The sequence below is a fragment of the Grus americana genome, chromosome 16 (assembly GCF_028858705.1).
Source record: "Grus americana isolate bGruAme1 chromosome 16, bGruAme1.mat, whole genome shotgun sequence".
Classification (NCBI taxonomy): domain Eukaryota; kingdom Metazoa; phylum Chordata; class Aves; order Gruiformes; family Gruidae; genus Grus; species Grus americana.
The window spans coordinates 7,693,969-7,706,796 of NC_072867.1; the positions used below are offsets into that span (position 1 = coordinate 7,693,969).

The 12,828-nt window shown below is 45.7% G+C and overlaps 1 protein-coding gene across 3 annotated transcripts in view; it reads right to left on the bottom strand.

Moving 5' to 3' along the window:
- Positions 1 to 9,850, bottom strand: part of HIC2 (HIC ZBTB transcriptional repressor 2) — an 82,806-nt gene extending 72,956 nt beyond the window's left edge. For 2 of the 3 annotated variants that reach the window (XM_054843849.1, XM_054843848.1), the window contains exon 1: positions 9,469 to 9,850. The gene's annotated coding sequence lies outside the window, so the exon portion shown is untranslated. The remainder of the gene's footprint in view (positions 1 to 9,468) is intronic. The other variant, XM_054843847.1, reaches the window with a different exon arrangement.
- Between the last annotated feature and the right edge of the window lie 2,978 nt (positions 9,851 to 12,828).

Below are 12,828 nucleotides of genomic sequence, written 5' to 3' on the forward strand. Positions count from 1 at the left end.
TTGCTTTTTGGTGGGGGTACAATCAAAGCTGGTTTAGACAAACACAGAGGTAGCACAGGTCCATGTGTAACCACAGAGGAAGCAAGCACAAATAGGCAAATATTCTGAATAATGGCAGAGTAGACACAAATGGAAACTTGCTCGGACTCACCTGGACTCTTTTCTCCTTTTCTTGTCCAACCAGTTCACGGATGGGGAACGTCCCAAGCCTCTGGCATATGGTACTAGGTGCTCTGGGTATTAGGTAGAACACTACTGATAAGTCTTCTGAAATGGTACAGCTGGCGTCATGTAGCCCAGGTCCCATTTCATATGAGCTCTCAAAATTTGGAAGGGAGAGGGAGATTTTGTTTATTTATTACAAGTGAAAGAGAGAAACTGGAGTGCTTAATCAGTCATTTGCGTCTACTGGGAGTGGAAGCTGGTTTGTCTGGCTATGGCCATGGCTTCTGTTCTCTTAGGGAACAGCCCTTGTGCAGCTTTCAGAAAGTCATATAAACATCTCAGAAAAGGTTACATGAAGATGCCAGAGACACAACTGTTAAGTCACAGGTTACTAATTATGAAAGCTTTTTGAGAACCTTGGGTGGAAAGGTTTTCTTTGCTGGATAGGCAAATATTTTAATTCCATACTCCAGTGATCACTGTTCCAGCAGGACCCTTAAAATGTATTTTCCTTCCATGACTGTCCTCTGTGGTTAGTTACACCTCCGTGCAGCTTTTAAATAACAGCATGATTTCCAGTACTACAGCACTATCAAATGTACTAGTTTTCTCTGCATTTGGTTCCACTTACAAGACACTGAATTAGTAGTACAGCATTCAGCTTAAAATCCTCTTGCACAATTAGCAGGGTGAAATATTAGACAATTGTGGCTACTACTGTTATTTACTGTTCATTAAATGCTAATGGAAATTGAGCCCATCTTCAAAATATCATGCCCTTACACAGGTAGAGATAGAGAGGTTCAGACAGATTAAATTATTGTTCCAGAATCAAACAACAAATCAGTGGCAAACAAATTCTCATACTCAACTCTCTGTTTTAGCCACCAAAATAGCAATTGTCAGAATGAAAATAATGGCTTATAGTCCTCTCTCTGCACTCAGATCACTTTTTCCCTCACTCGGGAACTAAGGAATATCACTACCGCAATTAAACCCATCACTTACAAGTAGAAACCAGAAACTGGGAGACCCAGCACAACTGGGTTAAGCCAGCTGACTACAACTACTGAAAAGAGGTCCACACTTGGGGAAGTACTCAAGACATTCCTTCTCCAGAGGCACCACTCATAATAACAGGCCAATAGTCTCAAATACCTCTGCATCTTGGATGGATATGCAGAACCGCATACATTAAACTACTTTTCTTGGAGTTCACTTAAGAATGCTGCCAGCTTGTAAACAGCAGAGTTGGTTTTGCTGCCAACACAATTTTTACCTAGAGCAAACGGAAGTGCTTTTCCAAGAATTTCCAAGACTGTTGCGTCATGCAGTACACTGGCACTGCACCGTGCAACCCAGGGAGGAAAGACAAAAAAATACAAGCTGCTGCTCTGCACATCCTGAAAGGGATTATTTAGAGGCATTGCAAAAGGGACCTTCCAAAAAAACCCACTGTTCACTGCAGGGGAATACAATCTTGTTAATATTTTCAATGCTGTAACAAAAACTGAATAATTTTTGTATCATCTGGCATGTTTCAATTTTCATCACAATTTTGAAAGCCTCGTTTGATGAAGTACAGTGGAGACTAAAAAACGTAGCATTTCTGAAGGACTGGAGAGCAATCTTCTCTATTCTTCCTCCCACACCATGAGTTTTGTGTACTACTAAAGCATTAGTCCTTTGGCAACTTCACCATTTGAAGCTTTATTAGAGTTACACGTATGATGACAGCATTTACAGGCCCTTGCTGAGGTCAGGGTCCCATTGTGCAAACTTTTAAATATGATGAGCATTTATAAGATAAATATACAAGACAAACCAAGGACATTGTATTCTCCATACTTTAAAGATGAAGAAAACTTGAGTTGCTTAACTTCCTTCATGACCATAGCATGGAAAATTTAAATCAGTGATAGAAACTGAACCCAGAATTCCCTAGACCACAAGCTCACCCAGAAGAATTAAATGCATGCATACATTCAACCACTGCACCAATTCATAACAGTAAGAAATTATAACCACACTTTCTGGTAAAACTTTTTGAGTCACAAGTTACATTACTTTTAAAGCACACTCAGCCTAACATCGGTCTGCTGACATCTGAAGAATTACAAGACAGCTTTCACTCTCATGCCAAAATTCCTTTTATTGAGCATTTTGGTACTACAATTCTGGCTACGTACACTTCATAGATATGCACGCACATTCATATTTCTTAGTGGATTCCCTGCCATCTACAACTTTGGTAGATATTTTTCCTACCTAGAAGGACATCCATATTTTTCTTTGAAGACTGGGCATAATTATGCCACTAATATCACATTATCAAAGAGCATTTGAACTGCCTAGAAAATGAACAAAGAGCCTTTTTCAAGGACTTGAGAAGTTTGATGCAGAAAGTTGCACATGAGGACCATTCTGAATACTTTCTATGAGTAAACAGAAACTAGGAATAACAAAGCACCTCACCCTTCCAGGGGCAGAGGAAACAGCATTAAATAAAATCAGCACAAGTTCATGTCTCACTATACACTGGCATAATAGCAAATCTTCTTTTAAATAGGTCTTGTTTAAAAAAAAAGTCGGCCTTCAATTGTATGTGTTTGCTAGTGAAGTTTTGAGGAAAGTCAATCCCTAAACAGAGAAAGGCACTACTTGATTGTTTGATCCAATCCTGGGCAGTTAACTAACCTTTTGCATCAGGAGCCTCTTGTAAAGGGACAGAGAGGATGGGGGTTTTTTTCAGTTTTAGTTCAATAACTAGTTCTTTCAGATTGGCGAAAGCAATTTAGATTTGAGGAGGGGCAGAAGGGCAGGAAAGCTTACTTCCCTCCAAATTAAAACTAGGTGTTAGAGACTAATATCTGCTAGTTCTAAACTCATAAAAGAGCAGCATAACTAGAAAATAATCAATTCCCTTTTGCTCAAAGAACTTTTCCTTTGCATTTGAAATGGAGCTGAATAACAATCACAGAATAAGTCACATAGGAAGGGACCTCAGGAGGTCATCAGAAAGTATTTTGATAAGAAAAGTATGTTCCAAATATTTTTATTTAGCACTTCAAAATACTCAGGTTTAGCATTTCATTGAATTTAATGCTATATAAGAAGTTGCTTGTCACATTTCTCAGAAACAATAACATAGTAAATTAATTTTGTTTCTGATTTGCATGTTAAATCATAGCTCGAATGTGTGAAACCCTGTCCTCCTGCTTGACCGAAAATAATATCAAATTTATTTAAAGTTATTTTTAGTTGCACATCAACATGTTTTAATAGGTACAAACCAGTGAGATCCAGTCTTTCCACTGGAGAGTAACTACCACATAGACAAACAAGCAAGCTTTAAAATAAGGTTTCTTGTCAGCTGATTTCAATTCAAAATTGGCAATGCAAATTACTCTATTCTGTTCTTTATCGGACAAGAGAAAAGATTTCCAAACTGTCAAACTGGCTGGTGGCATCCTGACAGCAGATGGAAATGCAGTAAGTGGAGTCCTACATGGCAGTGTCTTTATGTGACTCCTGGAAAACTGAATCCACACGCTGAATGGTTCTTTATACAACAGGAAATGAGCACACATTTAGGGGAAGGAATCTGCTGTACACCCCTGTCATCTTAAACCAGTCCAGGAATGAATGGGACTAGCCCAGCATGAAGAGCAGAGTAAGGTTGTTTACCATATGAGGCCTCTTCCCCAGTCTGTCCGTCGTGTATCTCTTTTAAAACTCATGGCAAAAGACCGATTTGAAGACAGTTTTATCTTGCATAGTGTTTGGTTCAGTGGGGGAAGGGAGTGGATAGGGCAAACTGATCCGTTATTGAAAGCTACCCCCTCTTCCTTTACCCAAGGGACTGAAGGACAGCGAATGCCTCAGGCCAGCAGACTGACATGAAATGCTTTCTACCTCCCATCCAGAACCTGGGCGAGGACAACATTGGCAAGTTTTTCCATCCAGTATCTAAAGCTGGAAGAACAAGAGGGAGTTGTCCCTAGTTCCTGCATAGATCTCTCAGAACATTTAGCAACAGAAGCAAGAAGTATGCCCTGTTTTCAGGGCCATTTTTATTGGGAGAGCAGCCCCTGATGACAGTTTTGAGCAGGAAACTCCCTGCACTTCTCTAGACTCTTCTTATTGCTAGCTGACAACCAGGACCTTTCCTCTCCCAGCTTAGCTGTCAGTGCATCTGTCTTCTGACACTTGCTGCAAGAGACCTCAGCAGTTTCTCTTTTCTACATTAGCAAGAGAGCCAGTGCTGAAGGAAGTTTCCCACAGTAGGTCCATTTCCAAACCCCTGCTTGAGGTTTTCGGTTTAAAAGATCACTCTTTAGCCCCTTCAAATCCATAGTGTGCACATCAGAAAATGCAAGATAGTACATATGTAATCCTGGATAAACTAGATTCCCCACCCCTTTCCATTAAGGAAAATCAGTAACTAGAATCCCTGTTTAGGATTTGTGATTACAAGGATCACCCTCCACCCTGCCCTGGTCAAACAATATGGACTCTAGGAAAGCATGAGAGCCGTCATTTCAATAATGCAAAACCCTGTTGCTTCCACTCCAGAACAGCTGACTTGAAGTGCATGCTAGGCTGTGCTTATTAACAAAATGAGAAATCTGATATATAGAAAGAAAACACTATGTGAGGATTAATCCTGGATTGCAGTTTGTGGCCAGCACCGGGCCGTCATCCAAACACAGATGAAAAAGAACAAAATTTCTCCCACCTGTCACTTACAGCAGGTACAACTATTGCAGTGTTGTAGTCTCCTCCTTACAGCTATTGTAACAAGCCCTTTTATATCAGCTTAAAATTCAGAACTGACCTCACTGTTTCATTTCTTCCTTGTTTTGTGGGAGCCAGCACTGGAGGGTGAATTTTCTTTCCAGGAATTACAAACAAGAAGTATGAGTAACTTACAAGTTTGGACAGCTAGCTTGTAATACACGTACGCTTCAAGGAAAGAACCCCAGCTTAAAATTGGCATCCTGTTGGAACCTGGAGATGCTAACTGAACAAGAAAATACAACTCTTTTTTTTTTTTTACATTGTTTCTGCTGCTTTTGAGAGAAGTAAGCACACTGTCACCGCTGATTAAAAAAGACCTAAACAAACCAATGCAGTTGCTTTGCCAATGAGCTACTGCACAGCAGAGTGAAATCTCTATTGCAATGCATTGCAATGCATTGTCCTTGCTCCTGATACTACAGCAAGACAAAAACCAATTTAAGCAGCCCTAGTGGTTCCATCACTGGTGTTCAATCCACACCAAACCAAAGGAGAAGTCTTCTTTATTTTTTTAAAAGATACTCTCCTGCTTATGGTTGGGTCGACACTCTGTGGTCGCAATCCCACAGCTGAGCCCTGTTAATTTTTCTCCAAGCCCAGCAGGGTAGGCATGTCCGCTGATGCTGAAATGGTCCCCCTTCCCATTGAGCTTCGCCTGTCACAATACAGCCAATATAATGGCTATGTCACAAATGTGATTCTGCTTTCTTCCACTCCCAGACCACATTTGCTGCTGCACTGAAATGCCACTTTGTGGCTGTTCTTCCCCGGATGTTGTCAGAAACTGCAGTTTTGTTTGTACACTTTATCAGTCAGATTTGGTTAGGGGATGGGAAATTTGGTTTTCTGTAGAGAAAACATGACAACCCCGTCATACCGATACCTTCTACCTATCAAGCCACGATATGTTCATCAGGCTGGATGAAAGGGTTAAACGCTGCAGTCAGCACAAACAGGAGTTCTGACATGAAGGCAAATGCACCTCGGTTTTCAAACAATACCCTATTTCCCTACATTTATCATCAAAGAAGGTAGCAGGAGCTCAAAGAATAGCCACGTACTATTTTCTGTACAAGGTCAAAGGAACGCACAACATACAGCTTATGTTTGACAGTTCTTAATTACTATGGACTGTAAAGATGCTAGAAAATGAGAACTCTCATTGCAAGATCTGCTGTTCACAACTTCAAATTTCATGCTGTGACCACCAATTTTGGGCTCCGGTGGCTGTTTTAGGGAGTTTCAATCCATTACACAGCCAAACTGATTAGCATTAGGTTGTGTTCTAGTTGTTTTAAACGACTAATCAAAATAAATTGAACACATACCCTCCTGGAATAAGGCCTCTCACCTTCTCTTTCTCTCCCCTCTCCCCCCACCCCTTGTCACACATTGGCTTCTGCCAAACAATTCAGCACTGACACTACAGCATATCACGTGATTCCAAGTGCTTCAAGCATCTTGCGATACTTATTACTATCTACACATCCATAAGTCATTCCGCCCAGCAACGTATGTGAATACTAACGTGAGCTATTCCTTTATGCATTAAAGATTCAGAGGTCTCCTAGATCCTTGGAAGAAGCTTTTCCCCCAAACACTGAAAAATCATCTCTTTTATGTATGTGCATCTCATCTGCATTTCACGTAGATTAGGAAGCATGACATAAGAAAAACCTGCTATATCCTCGGATTCTCCCATTCCTCCTGGTTACGCCCCTCCAGCCACACAAGTCTGCCTTGATTAAGCAATGGATATTAGACGCAAAAGAACAAGGCGCTTACGCGGGGTTTCCTTCCCCATGGTAGAATGGAAAGTAACAAATGTAAGAGGTTGCTTATTCTTAATGCTGATCTCCTCCAGAGCTAAAATGATATGTCAGTAGCAGGTGGCAAGTTTGAAGACCCCCCCTCCCCTCCTTTTTTTTTTTTTAATAAATATAACAAAGGGCACACAGATTTGACCTAATGGGTCAACCATCAAAAGTTAAACTGATTTAAATAATTAGACCTAGAATGTCAGGCACCACTGCAAATAATTGCTCCTAATGCTTTTAGGATTAGATTGCTAATGAAAAGGCGCAAAAAGGAGGCCACTTGCAGTTGTGGAAATAAGTCAATTTTCTTTCCATATGTCATTTTCTCCATGTAGATTTGCTGTGAAATCCTAAGGAGTCATTTACAGCTTTCTCTCCAGAGCTGCTGTAGTATATACAATAGTTCTGAGTCATAAAAAATAGTAATAAGTCATCTTGAAATACTAGTTGTTTATACACTGTATTTATCAAGCACAGCAAACATCTGCTCATAGTTCTGACATTTTCCAATGAAAGTGACTATTGCATATTGTTTTCCCCTTTAATTTGTGGAAAAACATGGGAGCCATTCAAATATAAACAGCATTCCACAATAAATTTAAACCAGTTTTGGTCAAAGGACAGTTTATTAGCAGAATGTAATTTTGATGCTCTTCTTAACTGGTTTCTGGCTGCTCTCTCAGATTTATTCTAACAACTAAGTAACATCCAGGGTGATTTCGGTAGCCGTCTGCTAAAACACTTGCTTTCATATATAATTCATTAATTTGATGTAAAGGTATACACCCGCCCCACTCGCAGATACTGAACGCGAAGTTACCCGCCTCTCGAAGCGCCGAGGCAGCCCGAGTTTTCAAAGGCTGCGGATTTCGCAGCAGAAAGTTTCGAGTCACCAAATCCCCGGGTATAAACACGCGTTCACCCGAGCGGCCGGGAGCAGCGCCCGGGCGGCAGCGGGGCCGGGCGCGGTGTCCAGCGGCTGCGGGAGGAGCGCGGCTGGCGGCCGCGATAACGGGGAACGCGGGGGGCGCGCCGAGAGCCGCCCGCTCGCCGCTGTGCCCACTTCCACCTGGGACCAGTCCAAGCAGAAGTCAATAATTGACTTCTCCCGCCGGCTCTCGCCCCATACAAAAGGGGCCGGGAGCAGGCAGGGAGCAGGCTGGGTGCTGCGGGCACCGCGGCCGCCCTGCGCGCCCGAGGGGCTCCCCGGGCCGCGCACCGCGCAGGGGACCGCGCACACAGGCTCCCCCCACCCCCACTCCCCCCGCCGGCTTTGCTTTGCTTTTAAATGCAACCAGAAAAAAACAAAAAAGCCCGGGGCCCCCCGCCGCCGAGCTGGCACCGGCGCGCCTGGGGATGTAGAGCCCGGCCCGGCTCCGCGGCGCTCCGCGGCGCCTTTCACCCGGGACCGGGCAGCCGCGGGCAGCGATCGGCCCTGCCGGCTCCCTGAATTACAGTGTTACGCGCTTCGGCAACAAGATTGCCAGCCTGGACGTACAATTTAATTTTTTTTTTTTTAAACTGGGTGGACAGCTCTGCGCCTGGCTGGCGGGGCCGGGGAAGCGCGCATTTCCTCCGAGGGCACAAAGCCGGGCGGGCAGGGTCCTGCGAGCCCCCGGCCGCGGGAGGGTGCGCGATCCTGCGCTCCGTCCATTGCATCCGAGACGGTGCCGTAACAAAAGCCAGAGACCCGCAGCGACGGGCAGAGCGAGCGGAGCCGGCGGGTCCTTCCCTCCACGATTCCGAACGGCCGAGGGGGGCGGCGGGGAAAGGGGGAGCCAGGGCAAAAGTTCACCGCGGTCCTGGTAGGGCAGGGGGTGCCCGGTGGGGCAGAGGCCGGCGTTGCGGTTGGGGGATGCCGGCCTGGCTCGTCGCCTTGCAGCCCCGCGGATGGACTGCGGGGGGGAAGGAGGCGATGCAAGTCCCGGGAGCCCCTTCCCTGCCCTCTCCTCCACAATGCGGCCGGATCCCCAGCACAAACACGCCCCCCGGCACCCCGAGGCTCCGCTCCCTCTTTTCGGGGCGGGGGGGGGGGAAATTAAAATACGGCTCACTTGCAGGGGACGAGTGGGGATGGGGAGAAGGCTGCTGCTCCGGGGCTGCCTGCCCGCCCCGCTGGTCACCCCCGCGCCGGCCGGCCCCGGCGGGCAGCAGCTGCGGCCCCCCGCCCCGATACCACCGCCGCCGGGGAAGGGGCAGCGCACACCCGTGCGCGCACACACACACACACACACACACAAATGGCACGGGAGGAGGGGGAAAGTTTCCAGCCGCTTCAACCAAATAGCCAACATTTGCAATCCCCAGACAGGCACGGCGGCCAGTACACCGTATGCACGCCCCGGCCCCGAAAGCAACGGGGCAGCGCGCCGGGCGAGCGAGGGGAGGGGGCCCGGGGCATGGAGAGAGGGGGGCAAAAGGGAAAAGAAAACGATCTGTATTTTTTTCAATGGAACTACCGCTGGTGCCGGGCACGGCTGCTGCAGGGCAGGGAACAAGGGGACACCCCCGCCACCCCGGCGACTCTCCCGAGTGGACCCGTATAGATGGGCAAATAACCGGGGTTGCAAATAAAGAGCGGGGGAGCGGGGCTGGGCTGCACCGCGGAGCCCGGCAGCGCCCGGCCGCCCGAGCGGGACGCGCGGCCCCGCGCCCCCGCCCGCGCCCGCGCCCCGCTCCGCGTTACCTTCTTATTGCATCTGGAGCAGCAGCTTTTCTTCCCCTTCCCCTTTCCTCCTCCTCCTCCTCTCCCTCTCCTGTCCTCTCGGTTTATACCAGCCTGTTCCTCATCTCACAGCCTTCCTCCCAGCGCCATCTTGCAAGCTTGTGACGTTGGGAGCCGCTCACCCCTGACCCACATTTGAATAGAAGCCAAAATGAAAAAAAGAAGAGGAGAGAGAGAGGGAGAGAGGAGAGAAAGAGGGGGAAGAAGAAGAAGAAAGAGCGGAACAAGGAGAGGCAGGGAAAGCAGCAGCTAAGCAAGTGCTGTGCCAGTGTGGAACAGCATCGGCTCCTGCTCCCTTGCCAGCTAGTTTAGTAATAAGCGATTTCCTGCTTTTGCAATAAATGTTGCCGCGGCGGGGCTGGGAGAGGGACGGGGAGCTGGGTAATTCCCACCGAGGGACCCGGGCTTCCCCCACCCCGAGCCGCCCCCCCTTCCCTGCCACCCACACCCCGAAACCCAGCCCGGAGCCCGACCACTACCTCCCGGCAACCCAAATACTGCTGCTCCCTCCCAGGTTTTGAGCAATGAAAAAGACATTTGTTAAGATTATTTCTCCCATCACTGATGAGGTCTCAAGTGTGTGTTAAGGGAAATTATATAGATTATAGCTTGTACATGTATTGGAATCTGAAATGAGCCCTATACACAAATTAAGAGAACATCCTCCTGTATAACGCAATTTGCATATTAGCTTTTTCTCACTCCTGTCTATTTGTTAGGGACTGACAGTGCGTTTTGCACCATCCACGACACAGATGAAGACATGGCCTTTGCACCCATAGAAACCATAGAAATCTGAAGTTTTGGTTTGTGCATTTTTTAAGTTATTTACCTATTGGAAGTGTATTGAGAGGAAAAGTTATTTGTGTTTTGCATCCCTGGTCCTGCAAAGACTTTCATGCGTGCTTAACTTTAAGCACATCAGTAATCACACTGAGCAAGCAGGGGCTATTCAGATGCTTACACTAAGCATGTGCACAGCTTGCAAGCTCCGGCTATTATTTTGTAAAATGTTAAGTGAACTGATATCATCTTAATTTTACTGACCATTGCCACAAAGTACAGCTGTGCAGAAATCTAAATTATACCTTTGTAGCACTTTCTCCCTTCAATAGCTAATTAATCTGTAATAACAGGAGCAATGCATATAAACATTTTTATTGTAATTGTGCACAGGAGTTCTTCCACTATCCCATGCAGGAATCACTGTACTAGCGGCAATTGTGAGATGACATTTTCTTTTCTCCTGTGCCCTCGGAGCCACCCATAACCAAAACTCTCTGTATGTAGCCTGAGCAAGGTGATTCATTAGTGAAGCTGAGCCTACCATTTAACACATCTCTAAGAATTCCCTAATAGCCTCAACACCAGCGACTCTCTCAGCCACTTCCTGTGCAGATCCCTGCAGTTTGCCTGCACTTCAGCTGGATCCCAGCTGCAGTCTAAGCTCTCCTTCCCTGATAATAAAGATATTTTCTAGTTGCTCATCCAGAGTTCAAAGTTTTTACAGGAGATGGTTTCTTCAGCCCTACCAAAGTGGCTTGAGGAGCAAATAAAGATAAGGCAAATCACAACAGCCATATCACAAAGGTCTGGACTGGTGGTTTGTTCACAGTACACTCAATAAAGAGCAGAACACTTTAACAGTGGTGAGAACAGCAAACCTGACTGTCAGCACAAGACCCAGTGAAGTAGATAAGGATCAATTCAAGACTCTTCCCCCACCAGGAAAGTTAATTTAAGATTGGTGGTGTTGGTCTTAGCTGTATTTTAAAGCTAAGTGGCCTTGCAAATAGCCAGGGAGGTGTAGGTAGCCATTTGCCTCACGCTGTGCCAGAGGAATTAGTAGGCAAATACACAGAAGTCCTTGTACTATGTTATCTAAACAGGGGAAAAATGCATCCTGGAGTTATTTCAGGCAAGTTTAGACATTTGGGTTTAGAAAGACTCCCTTTTGTAAATCTCTGTGTGGCATTTCAAGACCTCAACAATGCCATCGTCTGCCCTCAATCTTCCTTCCTTCCGCTGAAGCTTACCGCCCCAGAAACAGGCAGCAGAACAATCTGTGTGCCCCTGCCACTTCACAAACCAACATCTTAGTTCAAACCCACTTTCATCAGACATTTGAACAAAGGTGCCAGGCTTTGCACAGGAATGGCTTGAGGCACAAGCATTTCAGTCTGTCTGCCAACTTTGCTAGGTGATAACATTTGAGAGTGAAGGGAGTGAAGAATGGGAGAAACATCCTGAAATGCCACCAGAAGATTTAGTCTGCAAAAAGCTTTACTTGTATTTGAATCTTCTCTAGGTTTGGGGACAATCAGTTCTGAGCATCCCTAAGGAAATGGAAAGAGAGACACATTCTCGGTGCAGAGGAGACAAAAAAAGATAAAAATGAGGTGTCTGGCACCTAGAAATGATATGGTAGGATGCAACACTGCATTCAGCTTCATATATACATGATAATTATAAGGTTGAAAAAGAATTAATGAGAAAGCTAGACCTGGCGCTGTCACTAGAACCATGGACATCTGTGGAGAATCTGATGAGCCAAGTAGAAGTATGACCACACCTACCTGGAAAACATCTATAGGCATGCAAGGCAGATACCATGATACCTGTAATGTCTCCAAGCAACCACAACCAGGGAACTTGCCATCCAAACAGAGGGTACACCCTCAAGTTCCAAGAAATCACACCCACTGTGGGCACGTCTGGCACTGGGTGAAACATGTGTCCGTGCACGAGAAAGGCAAACCCATTACTGAGGTGCGGATCAGCATGCTCAGGTGAAAGACTGGACTAGAAGGGTAACGGTGGCACTCTGGTTACAGATGCTGTGATGCAATGAGCATATTCTGAAGGATGGTTTGGGCTAGTGGATATTTTGAAGAAAGAGACGCTTCTGCTTCCAGCCAGATACTTGTGTTTAACTTCGATTCCTAATTTTGTTTGACTGGATTTTTTAACATTTATTTTGCAAAGAACACAGTCAGGACGGCAGCAGTGGATTGTGCTGGGTGCTCTGCAGACACAAATGAAAGCTTCAACTTCCTTCTTGGTGTATATGTTGAGTATAAAGCGTCCAAGGTGGCTATGCCGAGCAGATTTTTGTCCTAACAGTATACAAAGAATTCAGAACGGAATCCAAAGAACAAGCAGATTTCACACTGTCCTCGTATGTTAGCCCTCAGTATCTATTCACAAATAGCTCTGTAATGCTGCTTTCAGGCAGAAAAGTTTAATTAATTGTATCCCCCCAAATAAGTTATTGTTCACAAAATACTTAGACTCAAATCAAGTCAGTAGCTGGAACCCAGA